This window comes from Tenrec ecaudatus, chromosome 7 (assembly GCF_050624435.1).
Source record: "Tenrec ecaudatus isolate mTenEca1 chromosome 7, mTenEca1.hap1, whole genome shotgun sequence".
NCBI classification, from domain to species: domain Eukaryota; kingdom Metazoa; phylum Chordata; class Mammalia; order Afrosoricida; family Tenrecidae; genus Tenrec; species Tenrec ecaudatus.
The window spans coordinates 157,608,311-157,622,091 of NC_134536.1; positions in this window are offsets into that span (position 1 = coordinate 157,608,311).

The window sequence follows — 13,781 nt, forward strand, 5'->3', positions numbered from 1 at the left end:
GGGGACCCAGGGCCCATCTGTAGGAATTTGACCATCCCCTTGCAGAAGGGCTGTGGGGAGGAGATGAGCCATTCAAAGTGCAGTGTAGCAATGCTGAAACATACAATTTTCCTCTTGTTCTTGAATGCTTCCTCCCCACCAATATCATGATCCTAATGCTATCTTACAAATTCGGTTGGACTGCAGGATGTACACTGGTACAGATAGGAACTGGAAACACAGGGAATCCAGGACAGATGAACCCCACAGGACCAGTGGTGAGAGTGGTGATACCGGGAGGGCAGAGGGAAGGTGAAGGGGAAAGGTGGAACAGATTACAAGGATCTATATATAACCTCCTCCCTGGCAGAGGGTCAGCAGAGAAGTGGGTGAAGGGAGACTTCGGATGGTGTAAGACATGACAAAATAACATTAATTTATAAATTATCAAGGGTTCATGGGAGAAGGGACAGCAGGGAGGGAGGGGAAAAACGAGGAGCTGTAACCAAGTTCTCAAGTAGAAAGCAAATGTTTTAAGGGTGGTGATGGCAACATATGTACAAATGTGCTGCATACAATGGATGGATGCATGGGTTGTGATAAAAGTTGTATGAACCCCCAATGTCCTGTGACATTTTCAGGTAAGCATTGGACTCGTTAACCTGAATCTCAGTGGTTCAAACCTACTAGTCACTCCATGGGAGAAAGATAGGGCAGTCTGCTCCCCTAATAATTTACAAAAGTTTGGAAACTATCTAAGGTCTCTATTCATCAGAATTGACTTGATGTTATAGGATTGGGCCTGGATTTGGGATCCATTGTTTGAGGAAATATAATGGAGTTCAACTTTGTAAAGTAATTTCCCTTCCACAAAGAATGGTGGAAGTGAGTTAACGGAGGAAATGTTCTGCAAGAAGTCCATGATGACTATACATAGAGGAGCCACCAAAAGAGACTAAAGATGCCCAACCAAGAACTGTAGTCTTAGGCAAATATGAAACATAGTCTATTTTGACGTTCGAAAAGAAAAAGCATTCAATGGCTCAGGAAAATTTACAAAGATATCGTAAAGCATCATGTGAAAACAAAATGAAATAAAAATTTTTAAACTCCAAAGAGGTATGTGACAGTGGCATATAAGAAAATACTTGAAAATGATTATATACTGTTACTTTTTCCACTTTGGTAAATGAAAACAACGGTGAATTTTTTCTTTCTTCTTTATTTAATCTGTTAACAATGCACTCTCTCAGGTCAAGACCTTGCATTCCAAGTTGAAGCCTGTGGCAAAATTTTATAGATGAATTATAAATCCCTGAAAATGGAGATTTATAATGGAAAATCTCGAAAACCATACTTAATGTATCCTGTCTAATAAAGGCTAACTCTATGACTGTGTCAGATAGCTTTGATAGTAAGATTAAATAAATGAGAAATGTTGAGAGGAAAATATTTAAGACATAACCCTTTTTTTGGTACCGGTATGTATTACAGTAGGCCATACACATTGAAATTATGTAAAAATATATCTGTTCTACCCATATATCGGACTATAAGATATGACAAATTATCTGGGGGAAATAATGGGTTATTAAGATATGGACTATAATATCATTGTCAATCTATAAAACTTTTACAACCCAGTCTGATTTGCACAGAGATTATATCCCCAAAAGCTCAGTGCCAAAGACACATGTTAATAAGCTCACAACTTTTAATTAAGCAATATGTAAAAGTAGATTCCCATTAACTGTGATTTGTGGGCTAGTTCATTTCAGTGGGCCCCGACTACCAGACACATATTCAATACAAATCAGGCAGCTTGCACATGAGCCAGTTTCATGTGAGCTTATGAGGGAAGTTTTATTACAGGTTCAGAGGAGCAGTGCAAAGAAACTACTTTCTCCAAAAAATTAAGACAGATCAAAACCTAATCCTCCTATGGAGCTTACTTAATGAAATGATTCATTGTTTATTTGCAATAACACAATAATTGCTCATACCGTTAATTATCATACTTATGATGATCTGACCTAAGGGGTTAGCGTCTTTATCATCATAACCAATAGAAGGCAGCTCTGGTAGTTGGTTTCTGTCATTGGGGGCAAGTTTAAGTACCTTTTCATTGCGTTTTCAAAAGGAAGAGTCTGGGTGCAAGAGGGTGGGTTATGGAATTAATGGCCTAAGCAGACTGGTTAAGTGGGAGGGAGAAGGGGTGAGGGATAAGGCTGGATCAATAAGATAAAATTTTCCAGCAATTAAAGTGCTTGTTCCAAAACCAAAACAAAACTGTGGAGCAACCAGGGGAATATATGACCTCATAATTAAGGACATATTTAGAGTAAAGAAGAGTCCAAGACAGAGGAAAGTATGGTGCTAATTGACTGCATAGACAGACCATAAAGAATCTCTAGAAACAAACAAAGAAAAACCACCAAGACTTTGGAAAATCTAGATGGTTTACGACATCCTGAGTAAAATGTTTGAGTTAATTATTAATCAAGAAGCTACACATTTATTTAATACTCATGGTTCAGACATTTTATCAAGCTCATATAAACATAAAATTCCATGTATTATTTAGAGAGTAACTCTTAAATAAGTAGTTTCAAATGCCATTACTATCAAACATCAAATCTTATACTCTATTCTGCCTATTTTACACTTTATTAATTTAAACTGACTTATCTGCTGACTCTGGCATCTATAAAGTTATTGTGATAATAAATGTCATCAAAATTAATTTTAATTCTCTGCACACCACCTGTTCACTTGTCTCTCACCGCTATTATTTATTTGTTTGTTTGTTTCTTTATTTATTTACATAGTCCCTATTTATTTTTTTAAATTAGGAAAAGTTTATGTCCAAGGGGAGGAGGTGCTGGGAATCCCATTCTCTCAACATTAGCAATTGACTGATGTTAATATTTTGGTAAGGGATCCTGGTGAAGAAAAAGTGGGTAACAGTCTGGCCACTAATCTACAGGTTCATTTTTGAGCCCAGTGGGCACGAAGGCAATATGCTCCCATAAAGATTAGAACCTAAGACACTGCACGGGGCAGTTGTACTCTGTCCTGTAAGTATGCTGTTGGTCAGAATCTAAATGCGAATGGATGCCTACATTTGTAAGTATGTTTAGTTTTGGTGGAAATATATTCAGATTATATGGAATCTGGGTGGCATTGTGGTTATGGTTTGGGCTGCAATCTGGAAGGTCAGTAGTTTGAATCACCAGGAACTCCATGGGAGCTAGCAAGACAAGACTTTGTACTTGGACAAACAGTTATGGTTTCCGAAACTCAACAGGCAGTTCTACTCTGTGTGAGAGGATCCCTAGGAATCAGCAGCAACCTGACGTCTGTGAATTTTGTTTTGTTTTTTAATTCATTTATGCACAATAATCTATGTTGTTTAAGCGCATCATACATGTATTTCCAAGACAGTTAATATATTGTGGTTTTTAAAAATGCTGTTAACTCACTATATAAAGGGTAAGCAAACTATGGCTCACAAGCCAAATCTGCCTCAACATTTGTTTTGAGGAATAAAATGTTATCGGAGTAGAAATACATGTATTCCTTTAAGGATTGTTTATGTGTTGTTTTGAAGTCTGCTACTGTGGTACTATAAACAGAAAATATCTATCATCTGCCCATTTACAGAAAAATGTGCAGAACCCTTGCCAAGAATAGACACAGGAGTAGAGGGTTTGGTTGATGCAGTAAAATTGTCCTACTTCGGAAGGCTACATTTGTGTCATGTAGAAAATGATTTCAGATTATGAGAAACATTCTTTTGTGCGCACTATTAACTTTTGAGGATGCAGCTTTTTTCAAAATTGTGTGAAAGTTCATTAAAAGCACATCCTCCTGTGGTGGAGCAAGATTGCACCATAAGCAGATGGCGCGCTACTACTACTATGACCCCTATAGGCAATAACAGGTAGAAACTTGCAAAATCCATGATGATAAGACTCTGGAATCCCTTCAGAGTTTCTGAAACGTAAAGAACAAGAAAGAGATGACATACAAATAGTAGGAAAGTTTGGGTTTTCTTATACCCGTGTTCTCTGTTTTGGGGTTTTACTTTTTATTGGTGTAGCACCTTTTAGATAGTGGTGCTGACCACAGGCCCACAGACAGAGTCTGATTGCTGTATCTTTAGAAATATAGAGCTGACTTTAAAAGCAAATTATGGTGTGTGTGCTGTTACCTGCTGGATGGCCGCCTAACAAACTGAAGTAATGTGTTTCTCTTGAAGTGTGAGCAACATAAAGATCATCAGGTAGCGACTGAGGGCTGTGATCACCTGCATCCTCCTGAGGCGCATGTCTATGTATTAATGGCAGATGGTTGTGCTAAGCTGGCTTGACCAGAGAAACAAATCCAAGGACACTCATATATGTGGAAGAAGGAGCTTTATATCAAGGAGTAATTGTCTACCAAGAAATCATCCCAGCCCACTGCAACTCAACTCCATCAGTCCCTTTTCAGACTCACTCAGCCACATGCAATGATGCAGAATACAGGAACATCACTGGCTGGTGGGTGCAAAGTCGTGTGGATTCAATGACAGTGGATGCATCTCCAGGGCTCTCGCAGACATCTACAGGAAGGTGAAGGCAGACAGAGAGGGGGGCTGGCCTCCAGAGAGCCATTATCTCTGTAGTCCTCAAATCAAGCTGCAACCTGATTGATAGGTTAAACTCCGTCCATATGTTCTTATGGGTGGTGTGTTGGCTCCAACTATCACAATGGTGGAGGCAAAATTCTTTTGGAAACCACCATTCCAAAAATGTCATGTAAGCTATAGAATTGAAAACACAATAGGAATGCTTAAGACAATGTCCGTGCATAAAAAATGGCCTGGAAAAAATTATATGTTCCCCTTGTGTACTTATGTACAGTGAAAATCTGACTTAAGTGCTGGAGATTGGTCACAGAGTAAAGTCAATGCTGAATGATGGAAAGGTTTTTGTGGTTTTACTTGTCTTTTAAAAACTTTCCAACCATGACATTCAAGGGCAAAACCAATAACCAAACTAAGCCCACTGCCATTGAGTTGATTCTGACTCATTGCGACATTTTGTAGGTGTGCTGAGGCTTTGTAAATCTTTACAAGAAAAAAAAAATCTTTACAAGAGCAGTCGACCTCACCGTTCTTCTGCAGAGAGGTGGGGTTGAATTGCTGACTTTGTGGTTGCCAGTCCAAAGTGTACCCAACAGCAACACAAGAGCTCCATGTTCATAAATATTTATTTCAAAATGTTAATTGAACACAACGTCAAGAACAAAGTCTTCTTAATTCACTCATGTCCAGGAAGGTAGTCTTAGAAAAAAATATCTATGGGGTCTCACTTAAAAAATGAATGGATACAGCATTCAACAATTGAACAACAACAAAAGAAAAACCGGGGACAGTGAATAATCTAATTTACAGAATTATAATACTGTAATAGCCAAATGCCTCCATTTCAACAAAAATCATAAGGCATACAAAGAAACAAGGTAGAACAACACATTTCAGGACAGTTTGTTCTAAGCATGCTCTCTATAACTCCCACTGAACAACTTTTTCCTAATGGATTTGGCAGGAAAAAGTAGGGTAAGATACTGATAGGATTCAGTTGTGAGTGCTTATTAACTGGATTAATTGTGATGACCACTCTGCTGGGTATAAAATAACTCATCTCAGAAGCAGGTGGGCATCACCACATCAACAAGAGCCAGACATAGACTGTCTGGCCTCTGAGATCCCTGTGCAGTGAATCTACTTCATCCAGGAAAGCAGCTGTGATACTAGAAAAGTGACAAAAGCAGCTGTAGCCTTCAAACCGGGAGCCAACGCATGAGACAGAATGGTGGCCTTTGCAGTACACAGAGCAACTAAACCTGACTGCAATGGGGCAGGAAGCTGGCGTGTGGAGTGGTGTGTCTTTGGCCACTTGAGTTGTTGAGTTAGGCTTGCTGACCCCCTGAGCTGGAACTGTGCGCCTTAGAGCAGGGTGGCAAGCGCTTTAAACCTATATGAGCAGGGAGTTTTGTAACATTGCTTGACCGGGGCGGAAGTCAGGCCAAGACTAAGGGCCAGAGAGAAGCCTGTTTGTAGGCATGGCATAAAATGCAGTATCCTGACTAAATAACTGTATCATGGGCATATTTCACTTGAATTATAACATTTTAACTTCCCTTATACACCCCAGAAACCAAGAGCATTGTCTGTGAGATCTGTGTGATCACTGCTATACATTGTAGAATCCAGCTGAGAAGCAAGGGTCCCAGTTTAGACCCTGGTGGTATAGTGAGTTATCGGTTGGCCGGCAGTCAGCCTGAGGGAGAAAAATGAGGCTTTCTACTCCTGTAACTAGTTATAGTCTAACAGGCTTAGAACCTGAAGGGGCAGTTTTACTCTGCTTATAGGGTCGCTATGAGTCTGTTCTTTAATTTTAACAATTTATTGGGGCTCATACAATTCTTATCACAGTTCATACATATACATACATCAATTGTATAAAGCACATCTGTACAGTCTTTGCCCTAATCATTTTTTTCTCCTCTTTTCTTTTTTTACATTTTATTAGGGACTCATACAACTCTTATCACAATCCATACATATACATACATCAATTGTATAAAGCACATCCATACATTCCCTGCCCCAATCATTCTCAAAGCATTTGCTCTCCACTTAAGCCTCTTGCAACAGGTCCTCTTTTTTTTTCCCCCTCCCTCCCCTCTCCCCCCTCCCTCATGTGCCCTTGGTAATTTATACATCGTTATTTTGTCATATCTTGCCCTATCCGGAGTCTCCCCTCCCCCCTTCTCTGCTGTCCCTCTCCCAGGGAAGAGGTCACATGTGGATCCTTGTAATCAGTTCCCCCTTTCCAACCCACTCACCCTCCACTCTCCCAGCATCGCCCCTCACACCCTTGGTCCTGTAGGTATCATCCACCCTGGATTCCCTGTACCTCCAGCCCTCATATGTACCAGAGTACAGCCTCTGCCCCATCCAGCCCTGCAAGGTAGAATTCGGATCATGGTAGTTGGGGGGAGGAAGCATCCAGGATCTGGGGGAAAGCTGTGTTCTTCGTCGGTACTACCTCGCACCCTAATTAACCCATCTTCAATCCTAAACCCCTCTATGAGGGGTTCTCCATTGGTCGACACTTGGGCCTTGGGTCTCCACTCTCCACTTCCCCCTTCATTTAATATGGTATATATATATATATATATATATATATATATATATATATATATATATATATATATATATATATATATATATACATATACACACAAATACACATACATACACTTATATCTCTTTTTTTTGCATGATGCCTTATACCTGGTCTCTTCGACACATCGTGATCCCACTGGCTGGTGTGCTTCTTCCATGTGGGCTTTTTTGCTTCTGAGCTAGATGGCCGCTTGTTCACCTTCAAGCCTTTAAGACCCCAGACACTATCTCTTTTGATAGCAGGGCACCATCACCTTTCTTCACCACATTTGCTTATGCACCTATTTGTCTTCAGCGATCCTATCATGGAGGTGTGCAGTCAAGGATATGATTTTTTGTTCTTTGATGCCTGGTAACTGGTCACTTCGGGACCACTCGATCACACAGGCTGGTGTGTTCTTCCATGTGGACTTTGTTGTTTTTGAGCTAGATGGCCACTTGTTTATCTTCAAGCCTTTAAGACCCCGGTCACTATCTCTTTTGATAGCCGGGCACCATCAGCTTTCTTCACCACATTTATTTGTTCACCCACTTTGGCTCCAGCCGTTGTGTCGGGAGAGTGAGCATCATAGAGTTCCAATTTAATAAAAGAAGGTATTCATGCATTGAGGGAGTGTTTGAGTAGAGGCCCAAGGTCCTTCCGCCACCTTAATACTTGACCTATAAAGATAGACACATAGATCTATTTCCCCATCCTCCTATATATATTTGCATGTACATGTCTTTGTCTAGACCTCCATGAATGCCCTTTGACTCCTAGCTCTTTCCTCCATCTCCCTTGACTTTCCTCCTGCCCTACTACCATGCTGCGTCGCCACCTGGGCTAGAGTATACCTCTTCTCTAAGCAACCTTACCCTTGATCATTTCCCACCAGGCCTGCCACTCCCCCCTCTCTACCATTTGGGGTCCCATGTTTTTCCCTTGTCCCTGTGTTTGTTAACACCACTTCCTTACCACTCCTACCCCCCCACCCCAAGTCCCCCCGGAACTGTCGGTCCCGTTGTTTTTCCTCCAGATAGTTCATCCAGCCTGTCCTATTCAGACAGACCTGTGGAGACACTAACATGCACGAAAACAAGACAGAGGAAAACAAAGCAACAGTATACAACCAGACAACAAAACAACAAAAACAAACCACTGACAAAGAACAGAACAAAACAGTTCACAAGAGAAAAGCTTATAGTTAGTTCAGGGATCGTTTGCTGGCCCTTAGGAGCGTTTTCCAGTCCAGTCTGTTGGGGCAACACTCCCTGGCCCCAAAGTCCACTTTCAGCATTCCCTGGGGACCTTGCCACTCCATTCCCTTGCTGTTCCGCTGCACTCCCCCAGTGATTTGCCTCGGTGTGGTGGGATCAGGTCAGGTGCAATTCCCACACTGTGTCTCCAGTGCAGTCCCCTGTATCGCCCTTAGTCACTGATTGGCATCATTTCTCATAGTGGGGCCAGCCATGTTGTTTTCTCGAAATTTGTATGTTTCATCGTTGCTACATTGCACCCTGACTGGCTCATCTCCTCCCTTAGACCCTTCTGTAAGGGGATGTCCACTGGCCTACAAATGGACTTTGGGTCTCCTCTCAGCTAAAGTTATGCATTGCATTAATATATTTTCTAACAATGAGTCATAGATCAGTGGTTACATAAACTTCATTTGAGAACCAGTTATTTTATCACTTTAGGGCTACCTGAAACTAGATAATATTTTCCTCAGGTATGTGTCTGTGCATTTTTGTATATAAGTGTTTCTGTGTAGTCATATATGTGTGTGAACATATTTTCTTTGTTGAATACATTAGACCTACACTTTTGTTGAATGGGATATGAGACATATGTTTTATACAAGTTTACAAAGACTAACTACTCATTCAGAAAAATAATTTAAATAGAATAAGAGTTATGGTTTTACTGAAGTAAATGATAAAAAAATCTACACTGTGATTTGTTTCTTCCTTTTTTGGGGTAAGGTATGTTTCAGCATATTGATACAGTAATTCAAATTCTCTACATATATGTGGGACCTTTATTTTTCTTTATAAATTTCTTGTTCCATATAATTGTTCCTTACACTTCCACAGAACTCTGTGCCTATACATTTTAACAATTCGTATCTGTAGTTATGCCATATATATCAGTGTTAGCAAATATTTTTGCAATTTTAATATGACTTCTTGGTCAGTCATACCAGAAGAGTTAACTAACATAGACCTTTAGCACTTAAAAGCTATTTATTAATATAGATGTTCTTATATTTCCTAATGACATCAGCTTTTAAAAAGTCTATTATTTTTATATTGTTTCTAGCTTCTAACATTTTATTTATTTATGTATCATAAAAATACTGTTATCTGAACATAGCCTTGGCCACATCTCATAAGTTTTCATAAGTAGTGTTTTAATTACTTCATTATCATTAATTTATTAATAGCTTATGATTGCAATTTTTATTTCCTCATTGGCCCACAAGTAATTTACAAAATTCTCCCGCATATGTGCCCTTTTTATATAAACTTATGCCTTTCAAATATAAACTTCCTTTATTGTTTCCATGCATCATTTTCTAAATATGCATTGCATGACTTCCGTTATGCATGATTTAGTGTTTTGTTTACTTTTTGTCATGACAATCTAATAGGTGCTACTTTCCCATAAGAACAGAATAGTATGATTGCTTTGATTGAGATTATATAACATTAACATCTTTCAACTTAAAATATCTTAATTTATTGTGTTTTCATGTTATATATGTTAATGCATACTTAGAAGTTGGTCAGAAATACATTAAATTTCTTTAAAGAATGTAAGCCTCCAGGAATCATTTTTTCCCTCCTAAACAAAACCAACCATGGGTTAGGTTCAGGATGATTTATTAACACCTTGAAAGACAATTTTTATAATTGGTTTGGTTTCTTTTTTTCCACTTCTCCTTCACCTGTATGTGTTTTACCAAGAAGCTGATATAAAGAAACCCTCCTGCATGATTATTTGGGTAAAGAAATATGGCTAACTACGAAGTCAGCAATTTTAAACCACCAGCAGCACCATTGAGAACGATGAGGTTTCCTGCTCCCACGAGAAGTTTACAGTCTCAGCAACCCACACAGGCAGTTCTACCCTGTCCTAAAACTGGTCTATGAGTTGGGATCACACTGATTGCAGTGAATGTCGTTTGGATTTCAGTTCATGGAATGAACCAAGTCACATCCTTTCCCTTGCATGTATCTTTGAGTTCTACCACAGTCGAAGATGTGAACCTAGACTCGTCCTGTATTTCTATGGGGCATCTTTAAGAACACTAGAAGCTGTGACTTCACGTCATCCTTTCTGTTCCTTAGAGAGAGTGTAAATGTTGATGCAGTTGTTATGAACATCATGTAACCTGAAAATCCATATCTATAGTTCCAGGCGGGACTTCGGTAGAAACAAAAAGACCTACTGTGACTTTGGGATATCTTTTGCTTCTGATTCTGAAACCTCTATCGGTCAACCTTGGTTTAACCCTAATATGTAGAACTGAGCTGCACCCACCACCGTGGGAGCCATTTCCTGAAAGCATCATGAGTTTCTATGGGTCATTGCAGCGAATAAAACAACCCCGGGCAATAGACTTGAAAGAGAAGTTGGGGGAAATGGAGCAGACTAGCCTCTTGGAGGAATTTGAAATTTGTGACATCTTAAATCTCCAACAATGTGAGACTAGTCTGAAAGAAATTATTATCACACTTGGCCCTTTGAACTTCTTTTTGGTCCTCAAACTCAAAAAAGATAAAAGATTTGAAAGAAACAATATTTGAGTCCTCTGAAGATGCCCAAACTGTGTGTGTGTGTGTGTGTGTGTGTGTGTGTGTGTGTGTGTGTGTGTTAGAGAGAGAGAGACATCTAAGACTGGAGGATTCTTCAGGGAAGAGTTAAAGAAAAGCACAAAGAAACAAAGCACAAAACTGCTGTCAAGTCATTCTGACTCATATTGACTCTCAAGGACAGAGTGGGAGAATGGTTCCCGGAGAATTCCAAGGCTGCAAATCTTTAAAGCAGGAGACCACCTCATTTTTCTCCCGCAGAGCCCTGGGTGGGCTTGAACAGCTGTCTCAGCAGTTAGCAGGACAACGCACTGCATGCTATTCCACCAGAGGAAGAATTAGAATGTAGAAGCACTGCTTTCCAAACGATACGGATGTAAATGGAGTACATGCCGAGAGTAATTTCACATTTTGATATTTTTGTGTTAAAAAGGTTTCTGTGCCTGGCTAGCAATGGTTTTGACTTAATGTTGTGTTCACTGCCCGAGAGAAAAGGAAGCTACATCCTTGTCATGCAAGGTTTGCATGCAGGAACAGGTTAACAAGCGAAGGCTGTGGGAAGCAAGTTTTGTGGTATCAAGGGATGGTGACTTCTAATTCTTGCAGGAGAATATGATTGCTTTATTGGAATTGTTGGCTGTTGGAAAACAATCCCAGTACTCATAAACAAGCAAGAACTCTGCTGCGTTCCCTTTAATAGAGGAATGAGGAACCTTAATCATGGGAACAGAGTGGGCCCTGCATTTAGGACATGTGAGGGCTTCCTGTTTTTATGAGATGTTGTGGCAGGCCACCAGAGAAGGCTTTAATTTTAGGACTTACAACATACATAAGAAGCTCTACGTATGTGTGATACATACATGTATGAATACATATTCATATATGTTTATATATATATATGCATATATATATGAGAAGCAGAGAAAGAGACAGACACAGAGAGTAGATCTCTGGTGATACAATGATTAACACTCGACCAAAAGATTATTGTTTCAAACTTAGCAAACATCACTATAGGAGAAAGAAATGAAACTCGTCTGTGATGATTATAGACAGAACCCTAGGGGATATGCTGAACAAAATGTCAGTCACAAAAATATAAATAGTGTATGATCGCAATTTTATTAAATGGCAAGTGTAGGTATTGTGATAGTTAGATTTCTTGTGTCAACCTAGCCAATGAACACACGTGGGATTAATTTGAAGGTCAGAGCAATAAATGAGCCCCGCCTTCCCTTCTCTTACTCTCTAATGGTTGAACCAGTGTGTGGTTGCCTTAGCTAGTTCTCTGCCTCAGCTGGCAAGACTCACTTCCTGTGAGACATTCCTGAACAGAGGTCACATGGACCTTCTCTGATGCTGCCCTGGGTGCTGGAGAGGCTGCGTGGAGACCCCTGCCAGCGCTGAGATGCTTACACCACCACTAGATTCAAAGACTTTCTACTCACTAGCCGGTGTTTGTCCTGCATTCGGTGACATTGTATGTGTTTTGTGAGTTGGAGGAGGACTTTGTAGATTGGTGTTGGACATATGTTGGACTTATGGGCGTGGACTGGACCAGGTTGGGATGCTTTCTTAATGTACACTTACCTTTTATATATATAAAATCTCTCTTATACACATACGAGTTTCTGTGGATTTGTTTCTCTAGTCTACCCAGACTCACACATGTGTACATACAGGCAGCAATGCCCGTTGATGCTTACCTTGGTGTGGGGGCATTCTTTAGGCAGTGATGCCTTTTTGCTTAAGAGGAAAGGAAGTGTAGCACCGAATGCAGGCCTAAGTTGGCACGGTGCTTAACGTTGATTAATGCTATTCGTGCCACTACATTATCTTGAAGAAAAAAGGATGTGTTAGCATGTGGCTCTCTGGTGGTATAGTGTTGCTAACCACAAGGTCAGCAGTTCCAACGCACCAGTTGCTCCTCAGGACAAAGAAGAGGCTTTCTGCTCCCTGAAAGATTTATGCCCTCAGAAACCCACAAGACCAGTTATACTCCTATAAAGAGTTACAGTCTCAGAAACTCAAAGGGAAGAGTTACACCCTATCCTATTGGGTCTCTATGAGTCAGAATTGACTCAGTGGAAGTGAGTTTGGCTTATGGTTTGTATGAAGGAGCTATCGTGGCCCCATAGCCACCCTTGTGAAATTTACAGTTTCACAAACCAAATTTAGAGTGTATATAAGTCAGAATTTGTTCAATGGCAGCAGGTTTGGGGTGCTTTCTGCTTTGTTTCATACTTTTAATTTGGTGTGTTGTATATTATAACACAAAAATGATACAGAGATGGAGTGCATCTATAAGGTTTGTACATGTATGTGAACATGTGTAAATTATTAATGACTAATATATGTAATGAAGCACAATCATTTGAGGACATCTGGTATAAGCATTTATAAAAAGGAAATTCCATAATGCCATCAAGACATTTTCCCTCTGCTTGTACAAGCATTATCAGTTAATTTACTTAATAAATCTGAGGACCAACAAAGACTTAGAAATGCTGCTTCCAATAGAATGCTCCCATGCTGTGATTGGTGAAGTGATAAGTAATTTGCTTTTAAAGCCAGCACATACCACTTAGCACCATATTTAACTGAAGGGTGAAAATCACTCATTTTTCATCCACTTTCTCAACTGACACTTGGTGTAATCTAGCGATTGTCATTGAGCGTAATACTAAGAACATTTAATAAATATTGCTATATATTTACAGCAGCCATTTGACATTTTAATTTCTTCACATATGTATGTTTGTCCCTT